Source organism: Onychostruthus taczanowskii, unplaced genomic scaffold (genome assembly GCF_017590055.1).
Source record: "Onychostruthus taczanowskii isolate IOZ18803 unplaced genomic scaffold, ASM1759005v1 scaffold46, whole genome shotgun sequence".
Classification (NCBI taxonomy): domain Eukaryota; kingdom Metazoa; phylum Chordata; class Aves; order Passeriformes; family Passeridae; genus Onychostruthus; species Onychostruthus taczanowskii.
This window is the reverse complement of record NW_024502125.1, coordinates 5,204,406-5,225,548: the sequence shown is the minus strand read 5'-3', so window position 1 is coordinate 5,225,548 and position 21,143 is coordinate 5,204,406. Positions and strand designations below refer to the sequence as shown.

Sequence of the window (21,143 nt, the reverse complement as noted above, 5' to 3'; positions counted from 1 at the left end):
TACTGCTTCCCACCAAGACCTGAAACTGGCTCCCTTTAACATCTGTTAATCTAATTGGTTCCTACGAGCCCGTAACAATTAAACCTGTTGTTGCAAGGAGCAACAGGGAAAGGGGATTTTATATATCCACAGCTGGGCTGTTAGCAGAACAAATGGACTGCATCTTACTCAAGGGCTCTCACCAAAATCCAGTTACTGAAGTGTGAGAACAAGAACAAGCCTCAGATGAAGCTGATGGCCTCAGCAAGTGGACTGGGCTCAACGTACTGATTAGCTGCTCTGTCACAAAAGCAGTCACAAAGGGGGACAAAGGCTGCCCCATTTCTCTAGTCATCAAATGCAACAAAGTTAAAGGGATGTCTAGCCATGGCAAAGATGGATTGAAGAACTCATTCAAAGAGTAAACAGAATTTTTGCAGGATCTATTATGAAGCTGACAATTTCTAGTCAGCCCATAATAAGAAGGAAAAGAATGGAACCAAAGTCCTTGTTTAGATTCAAAATGTTTTTTCAAAAGAGAAGTAATGCAACAGCTGAAGAAACTGAGCTCTTCAGTGTATTTCAACACTTCAGTGTATTTCAAGTAGATATAACTTTTTTTTTTTTTCCCGTAAGAAGAAGTGAAAATGGAACTAAGTAATACCCAGCTCAGTCTCCAGTATCAGCCCTGGATCATTTTCCAGACATTTAAGAACATCTCTGTGTTCAATTCACAGCAGATTGTCACCCTCAAAAGGAATTTTCATACATCTAGGCAATGTGTAATAAAAGCTTGCAGAGGAGGAGCTGTAATATACTCAGTATCATTAGCCTACAGAAGAAAAAGAATAAAACCTCTGTCATAAGTTTTGCAGATGTCTAAGCACAACCACCTTACACTCTGAGACAGCAAATGAGACCTGTGGATTTCTTGCAGTGTACCAGAGTAATAAAGCTTATTTCTTGTCCTTTCTACAGTCTAGTTCTAAAATGACTTAACAAAACCCTTCTCAGAACTGTTTTTGATCTCTGCTCTCTGCTATACTTTCCACCCTACTATTAAGCCCAACTAACACAATGCTGAATTGAGGTGACACTATCACAACACTCAGAAGTTCCCCAGAAGCTCCTGCAACAGTCTAACACACTTTACGTGCCTCACACTTGGAAAGTTTACTAGCTCCCGTCCTAGGGTGTGGGAAGAACAACTGTTATTTACTTTGTGGGAGACAGAGAACTAAGCTTTCAATCTTTGTTTCCTTGCTGTCTAGCCATTTGGTTTCGTTTTTTTAAACTCTTTTCCTTGCTATTCATCCCTTTCTTAATCTGTTTCTCTAATTTTCATCAACCTTTGTGAAACTCCACAAAGTCAACTTTTAAAAACAGAAATGCTTTTAACAGAGGAGTTGAGACTTGGTACTCAGACGTGAATGCAGAAACTTCTCACTTTTCCAGAGTATTATTGAAGATCTGTATATCTGAAAACCCGTTTTTTCCCTTGCTTTATGGATGTTTCCTTAGACCATCACAACGCAGACAACTACTACATTCCACAACTTCAGCCAAGAAATATTTTTTTTTTCCCTGATGATTCCAATACACTTCAAACATATGGTCATTTTGAATTGAACTCAGACAACATTAGAAAGTTGCTCATGGTATGCAGAGGTATTTGATGCTTTAACAAATAAATTATTAAAAGTGTGCCAACATAACCAGATTACTTTTAAGGATACTCAAATACCTTGAAACACACAAACCTTCTCACAGGCTTTCCGTAGGTTTAATGTTTTGAGCTGTGTCTCCAGACACATTTGGAAAAAAGAATATAGCAGTCTTTCAGACTGTCATAAAACATGCTAAAAAATATGATTTTGCACAGCTAATCCAAATTACTATCTTATCGCTGTTAGTTGAGCACCATCCTAAAACAGAAGGGATGAATTTTTGAAATAATTTGCTGAAATGCAGCACAAATTAGTGTGCTATTACTATTCATGCATTTAATTTAATAAGAAAGAACTATACACATATATTGGTGATTAAAAGAAATAAAAATAAATGGGATAAAGGCTTCCCAAATGAGAGCCACGGCATCTGGTCCACTTTCTTTTGATTCACTTAGACTATTTCACATGCAGAAAAAGAAGCATCCACTCTATATTACACAGCCTTAGTAAGCTAGTAGTAACTCTGAGGTAGAGTTGTTCCAGCTGCCAGGAAAACAATCATTTAAAAAAATACAGTAACAAATAAAAAGAATTTGATAACCATCCATGAGAACGCTGGGGAGGCAGACCTAGAAAATGCTTTAACTGCATTAAATATAATGTTGTCTTTACATATGCCCATGCAAGAGTATTTTGTTGTCATATGTCTAATGGATTTGACAGTTTCAGGAAGAAATATGAGTAATAGTAGCAAATTTCATGAGAGAAATATGTTCAGCACAATCTGGAAAACTAGTTGGACTTCAAGAGATGTTTTCAACCTCCCTAATACAGAATTTCTTTTTGTTCTTCTCAGATTCAACTTTTCCAATACATGAAAAAAAAAATATCTGCAGGGAAAGATTTTTCCCTCATTTAATAAAATCCATAAATCTTTAGAGATTATAAATTTTTTTTCACTGTCTACTGCATTAGATTTTACCCTCAAATGAATCTTTATGAAAATATTTATCTTCCTGCATCATTTCTGTAAGAAGTGGATTAGAAAACCATCTGGTAAAGGACAATGGCAACCTTCGACAAGTAGACAAACCTATTTTGATTTAGGGAAAAAACAGATTTAAAGAGATATAAAAAGTGCAAAACCAAAGAAAATAATCAGCCCACATTTGGTACAGCATTTTTTTTTAAATTACAGCAATATAGAATTTTATCAGGCTTTTAAACTCTATTTCATCAGAGTAACATTTAATATTTAGAAACAATAAAACACATATTTTAAAGGCATGTTTAATGGGCATATTGAAGTATTTTAGGAGGCATATATAGCATAAGATTGAGCCACCTTTGGGTCAGGTATGTTGTCTCACCTCCTCCCATCCATTTCTCTCATCCATTTCATGGCACTGGAAATTGGTATTATTCTCTCACTGTGGTATAGCCCTTGTCCCAAGTCCTTCTGCACTACCTAGCAGAGATCTGAGACGACTGCTCTGAGGGAAGCACTACCCCTATGCAGAACTGCAGCAGAATGATCAGACCACAGCACTCAACTGTCAGGGATACCTTACTACATATATTAGTAGACGTCCTTGATTAAGTCACATCTATTATCTCATGCTTATTTAAAAATCAGTGAAGGAATTCTGGTGGTTCCCTGGTACTTGTAACAAGTTCAGCCAGCAATCTCTGCTCATCAGTCTGGCCAGTTCTCAGTTTGTAACTATCATTGAATGCTTTTTCCATGGTCTGCCTCCATTTTATTATTAGGGAAAATATATTGTATTTTTACGCTTCAATTCCACAACTTTAGATGCACGAATTTGAACAGCCATCAACAGGTTATTTTCCAGCTTGCTTAGAGGCTGTAATACCTTCCTCCATTTAAGAGCTTTGGGAAGTAATCTAACAGCTCCAATAGTTTAAGCTAGAAAGGGCCAGAAGGATGTAAGATAATTCCTCTACGGGACATTGAAGAAAAATGGTAAGATAGCCTCAATAAATGCAAAAGGAATTCGTTATTTCAAACAGCTCAGTTCCAGTTGGTAATAAAGAACTTGGCTCCACCATTGAGCTCTGTGCACTTACTTTCTTCATAAAGTAAGTCTAGTCAGCCAGGGTTGAAAGTAAGTTTCAATGAAAATTGGTTGGTGAGTTCTGTCGCAATTTATACAGAATTCACTGACAGTTTCTCTCTAAGAACATCTCTTTTCCCAGACATCATGATTGCCCTGTTTTTAAAATAATTATTTTCATGCGCAAGTATAACACATCTGCTTATCTTCAGACACATGCTGAGCACGTAACTCCCAGATCCTGCACTTTGGAAAAAAAGTCAGTATGCTGCAGTATGTGGTAGAAGAAAGAGGGGGGGGAAGGAAGAAAGGTAAAACGTAGTCTATTTAGCACATCTGAAAATAAGCTCAAGCTCTTTCTAGTTCCAGCAGCTGCCTATAATGGAAAAAATGAAGACTGGTCGTTGCCAAAGAAGTGGGCAGTAAGAAATAACAGATGTGAAATTTCAGCAACATCATTGGCTAGGTCAGTTTCACAGACGGCTTGAGAGCCAGGGTCCCTGTTGGGCTGCAGCATTCTCAGAGGCACTCTTGTTTTTTTTGCTGCTGAACTGTTGTTCCTCCCGCTTAGCTGAATTCACTCGGCAACCTCGCCCATGAATGCTACTGATGGGAAACATCAATGTCCTCACAAGCGTCTGTAAAGGCTCCTCGCTTAAAGTTAGTCACAACATTTTCCAAAATCATATTAATATTTCACGTCTCTCTCCCTCAGTCCTGTTCAGTCCTTTTTTTGTTTCATGGAAACTTACAGTGAGTGGGGAAGACAGGTCCTTCAAGACAAGATCTTATTACATGAGGCTCACAAAGAAAGCAAGATCAAAGAAACCAATCTAATCTGTTGTATACATTTTTAAGAGAAAGGGCAGTGAGAAAAAAATGCTCCTCAAAGAGTCAACTCCAATTACATAAGTAATTTTCAAGGACGAATCAAGTTTCTTGACGGAGTTTAAAGGGGAAATTATGAATATAAGGTCTGTAGAAACTATCACATCAAGAGCAGCTCCTGTCACACAATTTGCAGGGTTAAGGTGACTTTAGTTTAAACTAAACTAAAATAAAAGGTTATACTTACGCATCAGAAATATGCCTTGAAACTGTAATGCAGATAACAAAGATAACTGTTACTTCAGGAAAAAAAAAAAATTAAAAAGTTGTATTAGAAAAAAATACTACCAGCGAAGAACATCTAGGATCCTCAGAGCTGTAGCTGGGCTGTCACAACCATTGCAAGACACTGTTCTGTTGAGTTCAAAATATGGTTGTAAAACGCAGCTCTTAATAAGCCTCGGTTTCCATGCTGTGTCTCATCTGGTATATTTATTACCTGTTGCTGAAAGAAACAGCATCACTCTCCCCACCTACTTCCAGCTGCTTATTGTGTCTTTGTCCCTTTTGTTGCATCTAGTAATTTCTCATCCACAGGACAAGCCAGGTCAGCATAGTTTTCTGATTTAGTTTTTCTTCACTGGCAGTTAGAGGTTTTTTTTCTGAATCAGCTGCTTACCTTGAACTCACCTTGGGATGGATGCAAGAGAGGGAAAGAACTGGCTAAAGTATCCCTTTTGGCATCAGCCTGAGTTGCACAAGACCAGATGCAATATTACACCATGCTCTGGAAAACATTACTAGCTTTCTTCTTGTAGAATAAATATTCAAGTGTCTTCAGGATTCCACACAATACAGTGAGTTTCCGAGAGCTAATGGGAAACTCTGAGAGGAAAAACTGTAATACCATAGCAAATGAAGGACTCCACAGGACAACAAAGCACAGTGACAAAGACTGAGGCTCAATATATGCACAAAAGGCCTTGCAATCTAAGTCAACAAGAGGAGTAAGAAATTCATTACCTTTCCTAATATTACTTAGCAGGTTAATAACAGAGGCAGAAGTCAAATGCTGGAGCTGGGACAGGCAGCTGTATGCACTACATCACACCTCTTCCTGCAGCAACAATTGCTATTTATTCACTGCTTGTGGTACGGCATCTCCATGTCAAGAACCGCACCTGGTTCCATTAATAGTAACACGAAAATGAACTACTGCATTTGCTAATCTGTAAACAAATTATTAATTCAATGTGGTTTTACACCATCTGAAAGTTCCCACTGCCTTCCCTAAGAACTTGAAACCATAATATTTTTCTGATTCAGTAACATGTCCTTTCTTCCCTCTGACAAACAAAAATGACAAACAAAAGGAAAGAAAATTGAAAAAAAAATCCACTTTTATTTTTGTTTCCGTTAAATGGAAGTGATGTGCAATTTGGAATTAGTACATTTAGATCATTCTAAAGTTCTCCATAGAAGGAGTAAACCAAGATGAACTATATTAAAAATAAAAAAGGCAAAGCAGAGACACAGAAAGGAGATGGTTCAAAGAGGAAAAGCAGTACAGCTTCCTATTTAATCTGGCTATTAATAAATCCAAATTAATACAGCAACACTTGTCACATATCTATTTTTTGCTTCTAAAACCCACTCTGTGCTGTTACGTGCATAGTACAAAACTATTGATATAAAAAGAACCATATATCCCAAACCAAACACAAATCTCCAGAATCAATTGCCTCTCCCCATCTGTATTCTGCTGTTAACTACATGGATTTAACACACAGAGGGAGACACTTTAGTCACTTCAAAACTATCAACAAGTTTTCTATTTCACGCTTAAGATATAGCAGGACTTAATCAGAAACACAAAATGTCATTCCTGAAGTCACGAAATACCATCACAAGGCAAACTTCAGCACAGAGATGACAGAACATCTTGAACAAACCACAGCTCTTCTTCCTCACAAGGAAAGACCTGAAGAAAGATACTCTGCTTGCTTTCCTTCATCTTGATTTCTCCCAGTTGCTCCCAAGGCAAAATCCCTCCAAGTATCCTATCTAGGAAATTAAGGTAAGTGTATTACCTGAAGGGGAACAGGACTAGCTAGTAAAAACATGTATTTTAATGTAACAGAGAAGAATATATGTCACATTAGCTGGCAGGTTCCAGAGTAGCTGTGATGACAGAAGCCCATGGTCCAAGACCTGCACCTTTGTATCAACCTCTTTCAAAAATACCAGCAAGGGGCTGGTGAAACTTCAGCTATTAAGAGAGGATCAAACCCCCACATCTTCAATGATCTCACTATCACCCATCAGAGTTTTGAGGCTAACAATCCCCAAATACATTAACACCCGCTGTTTTTCAGAGATGCCCAGGACCAGCATCTAGCACAGCATCTACTTTTGCTGAGTTATCTCACTGGAGTGTGTATTACCATGATGTGAGGTCCTGGAAGGATCTTAGCACCACTGCACTAAGCAATCACTTCTTGGCTAATATTACATGGAAAACAAAAATAACTGGTGCTTTCTTGCCTAATACAATTTCAGAGTCTAACCATCATGTTTATTAGAAAAGGCATTATAAGCTTCTATCCTACTTACATTGCAACAAAAGGAGCACACACAAGTGAGGAACTATGTGAATGCCCAAAAGAGTAAGCAAAATACTGAAGATTTTATTAAGAGATTAGCATAAGCTAATTTGATCCTTTAGAGTTTTATCTTAGTTGTTTATTTATTGCTTCCAGTTACAATTTTATTAACTATTTTGCTACAACTGAAGATTTTTATGCAAATAAGTGCTTAACTATTTTCAAATGTTTCCCCAAGACAAATTAAGCAATGCCTTTGAATAAAATGCAGACAACCTGACTTTGCTGTGTTCTAGAGAGACATGACATTATTTACATATTTTGTTATGAAGGAAAAGTTAAAATTTCAATTTTCTTCTAAACATATTAGATCCTCACAGAGTTAATCTTATCAGTTGTGCAATTTTATCACCACCACTACACTTAACCCCATATACTGGTTTCCCACCTGCTGCTGCTAACAGTCGCTCAAGTTGTTTTTTAAGTTTGGTTATTAATGCCCATGCTAGTGTTTCTGTTCTGTTGTTAAGTGCCATAGGAATCCCCCCTTAGCTGGTCTGAGGCACATTATTATAAAGTAAGTTATATTATCTGCAACACTACCCAAAAAGAAATTCTATTTTAATAGGAGTCTCTTCAATTCTTAATTATCATTTTCTTAAACAGCATCAAACTTGACAAAAAGAATACCTGTATTTTTTGTTGAATATAGAAATACGAACTGTCTATAATGCTTTCATTCCGTCTGTGCACTGATGATAACATGGATACAACAGTTTAGTTCTGGTAATTGTCAGGCAGTGGAGGATGGGAGCAAAGGGCAGATTAAAATGTAGGCAAAAAAGAATTATCCAGAACTGACTGAAAAACTTTAAATTCACTTATCTAATTTTTCTAGTTAAACACTAGCAGAAATAGAGAGGACATAGTAAATATAGACCTACATGAATGTAAATATTCTAAACTGATCGATGCCTTCAAAATTGTAACTAAATGCTAATTTTTGAAATGAAGATCAAACATACTTCTCAGAGGCCATTACAGAAGAAAAAAAAAAAAAAAAGAAGAAAAAAAGAAAAGCAAGGCAAAGGCTTCTCACTGCGTTGGTCATCAAAGTCAATAACACATGGAACAAAATACATGGGTTCTAAACACTTGCTGCCAACAGCACTGAAATGAAACTTAAATATGAAATATTTCACGTAATTTTGCTCTGGCATGGAAAACAGAGAACTACAGACATTAAATTATTCCAAATAACTATTTCTTGGTATGAAAATGCAGTTACCTTTTGGAAGTATTATTTTACTCTTCCTCCACTGGCCTCTTTTCCCAGGATGCCAGTGACAGCACAAGAGGAAGTGGCTTCCTCTGCACTAAGGGAAGGGTCAGGTTGGACATCAGGAAGGATTTTTTGACTTAAAAGTTACTTTAGCACTGGAACAGGTTCCACAGGAATGTGGTAGTCACCATCCCTGGAAGTGTTCAAAAAACAACTGCATGTGGCACTTCATGTCCTTAGCTGATCTGGTGGTGTTTGGTCAAGGGTGGGACTCAATCATCCTGGAGGTCTTTTCCAATCTTAATGATTCTATTATTCTCTTCTGTTTTATGATTATTAAATACAAGTAACACTGATTTTATCTGTGTGTTTATAAGGCTCTCTTTTGACAGCCTACACCTACAGGGAAGTGTAAATAATATATTTATAAAAAGATTACAAAACTCACTTTATAAAGTATTTGAAATCTTTGAAGTTCTTCCTTAGATCCTTCTTGCACTCTTCTCTAGTCAAAATTATACATATTTGGCACACACAATGCAAAGAATCAGCAGTAAGCATAGGGGATCAGGAAAATAATTTAACTTTACAAAGGATACCACAGTTTGCAGAGGCGGAGTTAAAAACTACAAAGAACGACTGCAGTTTAAAGAAAAAAAATTCAGCTTGTAAGCTGAATTCAATAAGTAATTTATTAACTTACTTCAGGTTTCTAGAGTGATATTCTATAATGATGTATTCTAGAATGATATCTCATTTTATAATTGCTAAATGTATAAAACTGCATTATTCTGAAAAGCCAATTCAGGCATCATTATATTAATACAATGGGTCAAGTTACACTTCAAAAAGTACAGGTTGAACTGTTACTTTAAAGTTTTTTCAAAGTCAGGGTGGTATGAGGAGAGGCTTCACTTATCAAGAGCAGCCAATGAGACTACCTCCTCTTCTCCTTCCTAAAATTTCTGCTTAAAAATGTTCTCTGAATGCTCTGAACAGGAACTTAGTGCTCAGAAGAAAACATTCAAAAGGTATAAACCACTGAACATCTTTCATCCTTCCTTTGCAGTAGTAAAACTTCAGCATGTGAAAACACAGAAAATATGATCAGAATTTCATTGACTCACCACTGTTCCAAATCCTTAGGTCTTAGTCAACCACTTCAGATGCCTGGCAATACCTATAGAAAAAAATTGATGTAAAACATAAGAAAGGTACAGAGACAAAAATATCAAAACAATATTCATGATTAGTATTGGTGGCTGGAATGGTAAAAATGTTGCTTGTAAGAGATTACATGCACATGGGTAACATTTTCCTACCAGGCCACTTTTATTTGGCTAGAAACGCAGCATTCTGGGCATCACTCCAACCATGAAGGCACTAAGAAAAAGCACAAACCCAGAACTTTCAGGAGGGTAGCCTTCAGACTCTTCAGGGAATCTGTTTGGCGAAGTAGCCATGACATAAAGCCCTGGCTGGGAGAAAAGCCCAAGAAAACTCACTAATATTCAAAGATCACTTCCTCCAAGCTCAAGGACTACATATCCCAACAACAAGGAAGTCAGGTAGAAATGCCAGGCCTGCATGGATGAACAAGGAGCTTGTGGACATAAACCAAAGGGCAGAAGCAAGGACAGGTAGCCTGGGAGGAATACAGAGAGGATGTCTGAGAAGCCAGGGATAAGGCTAGGAAAGCTAAAGCCCTGATGGAATTAAACCTCTCCAGAGACATCAAGGACAACGAGAGAAGCTTCTACAGTCATGTTGGTGATAAAAGCAAGATGGGAAAATGTGTTCCCTCTCTGCAAGGAAACAGGAGATGTGGTTACGCAGGACATGCAGAAAGCTGAGGTACGCTATGACTTTTTTGCCTTGGTTTTCACTGGGAAGTGTTACAGCTACAATGCTCACATTGCAGAAGGCTAAGAAAGACATAGAACTACTGGAGAGGGTCCAGTGAAGGACTACGAAGATCATAATAGGATCACAGGACATCCTGAATTGGATGGAACTCACAAGTAGAGTCCAGCTCCTGACTCTGCACAGGATAATCCCCAAAATCACTCCATATGACTGAGAGCATTGTTCAAACACTTCCTGAACTCTGTCAGGCTTACTGCTGTGACCACTTCTCTGGGGAGCTTGTTTCAGTGCTCAGCCACCCTCAGAGTGAAGAACCTTTTCCTGATATCCAGGAAATAGAGCTTCATGCCGGCTTCCTATGTCATATTACTGCTCAGCAAAGAGATCAACCCATTTCAGCTTGTGAGGAAGTTGTAGACTGCAGGGTTATGGTTAGAGGACTGCAGTATTTTTCTTCTGAGGAAAGGCTGAGAGAGAAACCACACACTGTAGGACAAAATCAGGTCTGCAACCATCCTCAGGAACTGAAGGTGCACATGTCCATGGAACCTAATGGTGCAGAAGTCCATGGGACCTGATGAGATACATTCTGAGTAAACAGGCCACTATCCACCACATTTGAGAAGCTGTGGCAGTCTGGTGAAGTTCCCATTGACTGGAACAAGGGAATTGTAATCTCCATTAAAAAAAAAAAAATGGGAAAAAGATTACGACTACAAGCCAATCTTTCTCATCTCTGTGTCCACCAAGACAATGGAGATCTTTCTGGAAACTATGCTAAGGCACTTGGAAAATAAGGAGGTGACTGATGACAGCCAACATGGCTTCACAAAGGGCCTGAAGAATATTGTCTTCTATGATGGGATTACACTGTTGTAGATGAGGAAAGAACAACTGATTTCATGTACTTGGACTTGTGAAAAACATCTGACATGGTTCTTGTCTCTAGACTGGAAAGATATGGATTTGACAGATGGACCACTCAGTGGATTAGGAATTGGCTGGATGGTTGCAGTCAAAGAGATGCAGTCAAAACTCACGTCCAAGTGGAGACCAGTGCTGGTGGTGTTCCTCAGATGTTGGTTTTGGGACCACTGTTGTCTAACACCTTTGTCAGGGACATGGACAGTGGGATTGAGCACATCCTCAGCAAGTCTGGTGATGCCACTGGGCTGTGTCCAGTCAAAAAACTGGAGGGAAGGATGACATCCAGAGGGAACATGAAGCTTGAGAGGAGGGGCTGTGCAAACCTCATCAAGCTCAACAAGGCCAAGTGTAAAGGTCTTGTACATGGGTCAGGGCAATCCCAAGTACAAGTATAGTCTGTGTGGAGAGTGGATTGAGAGAAGTCCTGAGAAGAATGAACTGGGGCTGTTGATGATACAAGACCTGGAACTTGAAGCCCAGAAAGCCAATTGTATCCTGAATTGCATCCAAAGCAGTGTGGCCAGGAGAAGAGGGAAGTGATATCTATCTGCTCTGTTCTTGTGAAACCCCATCTGCAGTGCTGCATCCATCTCTGGTGCCCCCAGCACCAGAAGTATGTGGATGTGCTGAACTGAGTCCAGAGGAGGGCTGGAGCACATTCACTGTGAGTACAGGCTAAGTGAACTGGAGTTCTTCAGCCTGGAGAAGGAGAAGACTCTGGAATGCTTCTTACTGGCTACCTGATCCAGAGGGGGAAGCAAGTGAGGCCTTCTACACACAGCTGGAAGTAGCCTCAAAGCCACAGGTACTGGTTCTCATGGGATACTTTAACTACCGTGACAACTGCTAGAGAAGCATCACAGCAAAGCCCAAAACAGTACAGGAGATTCCTGGAGAGCATTGATGACAAGCACCTGTCACAGATAGTGGGGCATCCCCCAAGGAATTCTGCGCCGCTCAACCTCATACTAACAAGTAGAGAAGGCCTTGTTGCAGGTGTGAAGACTGGGGGCAGTCTTGGCTGCAGAGACGATGAGATTGTGAAGTGCAGTATCAGGTGAGGATGAAGCAGGGTAGCAAGTAAGATAGTAACCATAGACTTTTGGAATCTTATTGGAAGAATCCTGTGGGAACATGCTTTGCAGGAAATAGGGGTCAAAGACAGTTGGTCTTCCTCCAGGCTCAAGAATGATGTATCCTGATGAGCAAGAAATTGGGCAAATGGGGCTAGAGACCTGCATGGATAAACAAGGAACTCCTGTCATTAATCAAGAGTAAGCAGGAAATACAGAGGAGATGGAAGCATGATTTGGCCATTTGTAATTAATACAGTGAGGCTGTTAAACTAAGTAGAAATGACACAAGGAAAGCCAAGGCCCACCTAGAATTGAATCTGGCCAAGGATGTCACAGACATCTTCAGATGTCTTCAGATTTATATCAATAACAAGGAAAAATAAGAATGATGTGGTCCTGTTGCTGAATGGAGGGAGGGAGGGACCCTGGTAACAGAGAATGAATAGAAGACAGAAGAAGACATTTCACTGAATGTCTTTGCTTCAGTCTTCACTGACAAGACCAGCCCTCAGGGTTCTCTGACCTAGGAAACCAGGGTAAAGCAATTCTGGAGTGAAGACTTTCCCTTGGTCAAAGAAGATAGGGGTAGAGACCATGTAGGTAAACTTGACATCCACAAGTCCATACATCCTGATGGGATTCATCTACAAGTGCTGCAGACATGGCTGCGAGGCTGCTCACAATGGAAGAAAGCAAATGACAACCTAGTGTTCAACAAGGGAAAGAACGAGGACCCTGGGAATTACCAGCCAGTCACCCTCACCTTGATCCCTGGAAAGGTGATTGGGAGCACCTCATTCAGAAGGCTATCCACATGGATGATCAGGAATGGTCAGCACAGATTCACTCAGTTAAAACCTCCTTGACCAACCTGATTGCCACCTTTAATGAAACCACTGCTTGGATGGATGAGGGGAGAGCAGTGGATATTGTCTACTTTGATAGTGGATTTCCTTAGACAAACTCAGGAATGTAGGCTGGATGAGTGGACAGTGAGATGGATCAAGAACAGGCTGTACAGATCCCAGGGGTTAAAATCAGAGCCACAGGGTGTAGTTGGAGGCCTGTCCCTAGTGGTGTGCCTCTAGGTTTAATGCTGTATTGTTTAACTTATTCATCCACGGCTTGGATGAAGGGGCAGATGCCTTCTCAGCAAATTCACTGATGATACAAAGCTGGGCAGAGTGGCTGTTGCCTCCGAGTGATGTACAGGCTGAGGGAGCTGGGCCTGTTCAGCCTCGAGAAGAGACAAGTGAGATGGGACCTCATCAATGTCTATCAGTATCTGAAGGGAGGTATCAAGACAATGGACCAGGCTCTTCTCAGAGGTGCCAAGCAGTAGGACAAGAGGCAATGGGCAGAAACTGATGCACAGAAAATTCCACCTGAACATGAGGAAGAACTTCTGTTCTCTGTGGGTAACTGAGCACTGGAACAGATTGCCCAGAGAGGTTGTGGAGTCTCCCTCGCTGGAGATAATTTAAGAACCGCCTGGACACAATCCTGCACCATGTGCTCCAGGACATTTCTGCTTGAGCAGGGAGCTTGGAACACAGGATTCACTGTGGTTGGTCCCTTCCAACAAAATCCATTTCGTGGTTCTGTGACCTTCTAGCAGACTTCCAGTACCTGAAAAGGGCCTAAAAGAAAGCGGGAGAGGGACTTTTTACAAGAGCATGTAGTGATAGAACAGGGGGGTAGAGGCTTTAGACTGAAAGAGGGCAGGCTTAGATTAGATGTAAGAAAGAAATTCACTGTGAGGGTGGTGAAGGATTGACACAGGCTACCCAGAGAAGCAATGGATGCCCCATTCCTGAAATTTCCAAGGCCAGTTTGGATGGGGCTTTGAGAAACCTGGCCTAGTAGAGAATGTCCCTGCCCACAACAGGGGTCTGGAAGCAGAAAACCTTTGAGATCCCTTCCAACCCAAACCACTCTGTCATCCTGTGATTTTGTGATTCTATGAAGCAGTAACACATAAACTACGCACACACAAAATCACATAGTTTTCTGTTCGTCTATTTTACTAACAAAGTATACCAAGATCTGAAAATACATTTAGGATTATTCGTATATTCTGTCGCAATTTATAATAACACTTTAAAATCAAGTATGACTTAGGAAGAACTCCAAAAGTTCCTAAACCACTGCAATAAAAACCTGACCTACATAGCATGGTCATTCCGAAAATGCACCTATAAACTTCTGCACCCTCTTTCATGGAATTAACCAAGGACAAACACAAATTCTTGTACCTGAGATGGACTAATCCCTTGGAGACCAGCTACCCAGGGCATGCTTCCTGAAATGGAGCTGGGAGGCTGGGCAGAAAGTAGTCTAAACAGGAGCCAACAGTTAGCGTTGGCAACAAGGAAGGCAAAAAATATCCTGGGATATGTCTACAGGATAAGATCCCGCTAATAAGCTATTATTCACCTTCAGCCAACACTTTCAGGAATACGCATCTTGAAAAGTTTTGTATTCCCACTACCAAAAAGCAATAAATCCAGGTGACAAAAGTAAGGTTAGGCTGATTCAGCAATATTGAAATACAAAATTTTGCACAGTAATAGCAAATCCTGCATTTTTATACATTCATCAGGACAAGATATATGAAGAGACTCACTCCCCTTACATAAACAAAGTGAGTCAGAAAGCCAGTTCACTCTTACAAAGGGAGATAATTTGGCCTTGGTGAGGATGGTTTAACAACAGAAAAGCTGGTGCAGAACTTCCAACAAAGTGTGCTTCTGAGGACAAAGAAAAGTGTACTAGGAGCACTGCAAAGTCAAGCATAGCTTGAAATGGCCTCTGAATTCCTGGCACATATAATATTCCTTCAGGAAAAAAAAAAAAATTAAATAGCACCAAAAAACACCGACTGGACCAAGCAGCCATGATTTCTTCAACTTTTCTGTCTCAAAAACAGTTAACATGGCAATGAAAATCTAACAGCAGTGTTAGCAGAGGCAGAGACTATTTTCAAGAACAAAAAGGGCCAAATTATGGTCCTTAAACTCAAGTACCAAAAAATGCAGGATCAATTTTAAATACATATAAACAAACCTAATTGTCGAATAATCCATTAGGTGCTCTTTAAGGAAAATTTCCTTGCTTGGAGTCTGCGCTCCCTAAAAAATAGTACAGGCAGGGTAAGACAGCATCAGCCCAAAGAGGAAGCTGTAGTAAAGTCTCTCTTTCACAGAGCCATCTACCTGCCAAAGGCACAGCAGTGTTCTTCCTCAGATAAGCACAAAAAATAAAAAAATACTAAAACTTTCAAAAAAGAGGAAAGTAAGTATTATATCTTAAAAGTCTCCTTTTGTCACTACATTTGAGGCAACACTAAAAAGAAGAAAATCCACACACTTTCCATTACCCCACCACCACATAGGAACTTCCCTTACGCTGCAAAAGGCCAAATCCTCCCAAACAAATCAAAATGGGAAAAACACATGTATGCTTTCATTCTTTCTCTCAGGAGGTCTTACAGATTTTGCAATAGCTCAGACAGATTTCTAGAACAGCTGGCAAAAACACACAAAATCTGTTTCTTCTTTTCTACTCAGCTAGCTGTAAATTTGGTTGCATTGGCTTCACCCCTCCAAAAAAGGCGGAAATACTACATTCTTCATTTTTAGCTGCTTTCTCATTTGAAAGGGATAAATGTCTTAGCATAACTAAGGAAGAAAGAGTCTCTATAACAAGCAGAGCCACTGATTTAAAGTTATCTTATTTACAGTCAACAGGAGAATCAAATAGACTGGATACTGCTAAGAGAACACAATGGATTTGATAACATTCCCATGTCACATACCCTGTCTTTGTACACAGTAGGAAGTGGGTATACTTAGGCTACCCAGCACAAATACAATAAAAAAAAGAATACAGATATATCTCCTGTATCTTAAAACATCCTTTTCAAGTAGCTTTTTCTTCAGATATACTACTGTGTGATACTTCCATGTATTATATAACAGCAACTACTGAAATCAAAGAAATATTTGCTTACTTCAAGAAGGTTTGTATGACCAGTTATGTCACTATGAATAGAAATAATGCATTCAATGGTTCTTTGTCTTTTGCTATCAATGCAGAACAACATAAAATTAAATGAAAAAAACAAGTAGTATTTCATAGGCGTCATTAAGGCTACCTTCAGAAACAACAGCAAAACAAGAAGGACAAAGTATGCTCTTTAGGGATACACTGATAGTAGGCTAAAAAAAAAACCCTCACAAGTAAAACTGCTCTCTAAATTAATGAGAATGCTTAACACCATGGGAAGCTAACAGCTCAAGATATACAACAGATTTTTTTAACATTTCTTTCCAGGCTCATGATTTTCTCTTTCACATAAACCCACAAAAGAAAAAATTCCAGTTTTTCTTTTTCTATTATCTACCTAATTTGTTCAATCTAGATCATGCTACATATCTATCTGTATGTAATTTAAAGCAAATTTAAAAGAGTCATATAGAGCAGCTTAATTTACAAGCTGTTTCAAAGAGAACAGAAGAAATATATCCTATTTCATACACAAAAATATTTTCCCCTGATGCACCTGTCCTGAAGTTTACACTTAATATAAGCCAGATGTACTTCTAATATACTGATCCCTGCTCTTGATGCCAGTTTTCCCACTGCAGCACCTTAACCAAGAAAGCAGCGCAGCATAGTTTTATACATCATTAAAATGTTTAAACCAAATAATACATTTTTATAATCCTAGCAATTCTCACAAAACAAAGCAGAATAAATACAGAAGCATTAAGAGACCTGCACTGCAGATGACGATGCCTCTCAGCCTTTTACCTAACACAATAACACTGAGTGGTAAATGAATCAAATTACATTTCTTAAACAAGCCAGTCATTACAAACCAAAACAAAAATATGCAAATTTGGCTCTAGTAAAGTTATTATGTAAAATTTGTTTTGGCTTCTAAGGTTTGTTTCAGATAAGCATAAATCCTTATTTGAAGTCCATAATATAGAACATGAGCCATGAGCCTGATCCCACATTCACTGAAGTCAGCAGGAGTTCTTATCTTTAGCATTATCCATGAGGATAAAAGGACAGCAATTGTTTACCTTAAAGGCAGTGTAAAAGCACTTAACAAGTTCACTTTACAACATGCTTCTTGAGTCGCATCTTTGAGCCACAGCAACTACAAAGCAAAATGGCAAGTCCCCTTCCACAGCTGCACCATGAATTACACCACAGCCAGCACTTCGGTCTTGCTCAGTACAATGCTTTACCAGCTCAAGGCAACCTAAGCTTTGCAGCAGTATCTCTACTAAATACATCTACAGCCACTAAAATTGTTCCTTGGCTCCGTTTTGGCCATAGAACTGCTCTAGGTGGCCACCACAGAGAAGAACCAGACAAGAAGGGGTTCAGAAAGCAGCTTCACCCTGGGGCCAGCACTGCCTAACAGCCTGTTGCCTGCACGCCGACGAGGAGAGGGACAGCCCCCATGGGCAGCCCAGTGACCATCAGACACAGGCAGGCTCCAGGTCAACACCACAGCAGGGGCGCTGGAACAGGCACATTGGCAACACAGCTCCAACACAGACTGATGGCACCAGGCTGGGCTGAAACACACTTCTGGGTCCCCAGTCAAGCGCACAGGCAGGACCCAGGGGAGGCTGAGGCACAAGAGTGCCCTGGAGCCCTGACATGCGGTTGCTAATCAAATTCTCTAACCAGTGGCATGCTCCTTAGCAGTGAGCTAGAATCACTTGGCAAGCTCAAGCTATTCTTCCTAAATGTCAGCTGGCTTAATAAGTAACAACTTTTGATGAGTATTTATTAGCATTTGAATTATTGCTCCCAGATTACCACGCACTGACCGGAAAAATCCTAAATTTACAAACAAAACTGTCTTCTGGCAGAAGTAGAAGAGAATGTCGCCAAGGGAGAAAAGTAGTTATCGTTTCCTGAAGGTCTAGAGATGGCAACTGTGGAGTTTCGTTATGTCATAAGCAATTTTAAAAATTCTTTTATTTAATCTGTACCACACACGCTCTTTAAAGCAACAGCTGCACGGTTTCTTTGGTTTTAAATCTCACACCTCGTACTTCAGCCAAAATTATAGTCAGAGTATCATCATGGTGATGTGACTATTACAAAACAATGAAACAATCATTAGACTGCCCAAATTGCCTGATAACATTCCTGCATTTTTCAGTAAGGCTGCATTACGATTGAATTTGGAACCCATTTGTTTTGTGTTTTCATTCTAAAAAAAAAAAAAAAAAAAGGCTTAAGCCTCCTAAATAAAACCAGATCTGCTTTAAGACTTGAACTTTCCTCACATTTGGGACAAGATGTCTAACAAACACAGAACTAGGGCCCAACTTACTGAGACACAAGCTGTTAAGAGTTTTCTAAATACAAATTCAAACTTCTTTATGGTGTCAGGAAAACAAAAATTGTTTACTCTATGCATATATTCTACATTGACCTAACTTCCACGCCTTCTTCAAAGCTTTCAGCTACATTGAAGTAATAAAAATACACACACAAACAGTAGTTTATCAAATTAAAGCACCCAGAGGTATAACCTGTGACCTTCTTACATTGAAAAATTGCTTTTTAATCCTGAAAGACTTCAGTGATTTATGCAATTATTTTGCTAAGTGACAAAATCTTGAGCTTAGGCCACTCAATTTGATGTCAAAGCAAACTTCCTTCTATCAATAGTTCATCTAGTCATTATCATGGATAATGACTAGATAAACTATTGACACCTATCACACACTAATGACATCTATCACACACTAATGACACCTATCACACACTCAAGACCTTAATTCAAGGCTAAAAATATTATATATTAATTACACATTAAATTGTATTCAGCTCTTCTACAGCTCATGTCCCGGAACCCTTCTTCAGTCTTGTAAAAAAGAAAACCCAAAATGCACAACCCAAACTCAGTATAAGAAAAACTAAATGAAGATGAGACCCTAAGCAACATTACACATGCCTTTGTTGAGCATTTCAGTAAAATCACGTTACAGAAATGAAAATCCTTACTCGAGTACTATCTGACCAATTTTCCAGCTCTGGAGGACACCATGCATTTTCTGCAGACCTCCAAAAGTCCTGAGCCATTTCCATCCAGCATGCTTTTTCAGCTGGGCCTTACAAACCCACTCCTCTGATGCTAACCCAAGGAAGAGGAAATGAGCTAGCCACTGCCTGGTAACTGTTAAAGGGCATATTTAATTTGCGGATGGAAGAATTAAAGCCCTGGGGATGGTGGGAATTGAAGAGCAACTAAAAAATACATTAATTGTGGTTTTGTATACCACAGTGATGCTTTTTTGTGCCTTTTAAATTTTTTTCATTTTAAGCTTTTTCTGAAGCAAATTTACTTAAAACACTACTAGAGAAACAATCTTTTCAGAAATGTTCTGGTATTCAAACAGAAAATCTAGGTTTATTTTTTCCTGTAGTCAGTAACATCCTCTTCAAAGTCTGTCACGGTATGCATTTTGTAAGAAGTTATAAATACCCTTTAAACTCCTGTAATTATTTTAAAAATTATTATTTAACATCCTTTTCTGAGTAAAACTGAGATATAAGTTCTTGACTATCTGAAAGAGCAAGATTTTGACAACAAGAAAAAGAGCAGAGATAAGAAAACTCTCTAGTTCTATGTCAGAGGCTGATGACATGATGAAACAAATTCACAAAATTAACAAAATTAACAAATCAACAAAACATAATATGGGGAACAACACAAGCATAACAAGGGAACAAACTCTCTTGCTAATGGCCCTCTCATCCAATTAATTTTTTTAGGTATATGAGGATACCTTCCACTCACCTCTCAGCGAAAACGTATTAAACAGCTTGAAGCTGTCTCAAATCCCCCTGTTAAAACCAAGGCATGCAATCTAAACCCATTTAAAATATTCTCAAAGTATTACACACCAAAAATGCTGTTTCTCATTTGAGTTCTACTAGCACCATACAGACCTATTATCCCAGGCTTTTGATTATTAAAGACAGAAGACAACTACATTTATTAAGTCTTGATAATGTACACAATGTCTACATCAACCACATCCACAAAGCCATGTTTAAAGAACATTAAATACTTAGCCACTTATTTCATTCTAGACAAAGGCTAAAAAACAAGATATGGGGGTATAAAGCTGTTTATTTTGAATGTTACTATATCTTTTTTTTTTCTTCTTCAAAGCATATAAACAAAATAATATCAGTGATATAAAGTTATTTTGAAAGAAAACATGAAAATTTAAGGTCAAGCAGACCTCCCCAAAAACAAAGAAAAGCAAGAAATTGGTCACTTCACAAAGCACAAGCAAAACAGCCCTAGGAAATCCATATGAAAAATTTGTTTAAAGAATATATAAACTCTGGTCTAAGCTTCACAGATCTCTCCAAAAGTCAAGCTAACAGACACAACATGTCTCTGGAACATAACAAACATTTCTGAAAGTTCCTTCTGTTCTCTCCACCTCACAAAACACTGTATTTTGCTATCTTAGTAGGAATTAACATTTTAATTGGCTTTGGCTATTTGCTCACTACCCGAATAAACATAATGATGAACCTGAAGGTGAGAAGTTAAGGAACAGCCAATGAAGTAGTTAGGCAGAGAACTCTGTGGGAGGCAGGAAAATGCACCATTACTAATCTCCTCAAGCCCCACTTCAAGTTTTGGGGCAACTCTTTTATTTTCAAGCCAAAAACCATACAGAGCTGAGTTCATAGCCTTTTTAACCTTCAATATAATATAAGGCTAAACATCTAAGGGAGTTTAAAAATGTTTAAGGAACTACTATAAACCCTGAAAT

General features: G+C 38.9%; 1 protein-coding gene across 1 annotated transcript in view; it reads right to left on the bottom strand.

Annotated features, from left to right (window-relative positions):
- LHFPL2 (LHFPL tetraspan subfamily member 2) overlaps positions 1 to 21,143 on the bottom strand; it is a 116,223-nt gene that overhangs the window by 45,937 nt on the left and 49,143 nt on the right. Inside the window, exon 2 of the mRNA XM_041414723.1 lies at positions 9,565 to 9,617. The gene's annotated coding sequence lies outside the window, so the exon portion shown is untranslated. The remainder of the gene's footprint in view (positions 1 to 9,564; positions 9,618 to 21,143) is intronic.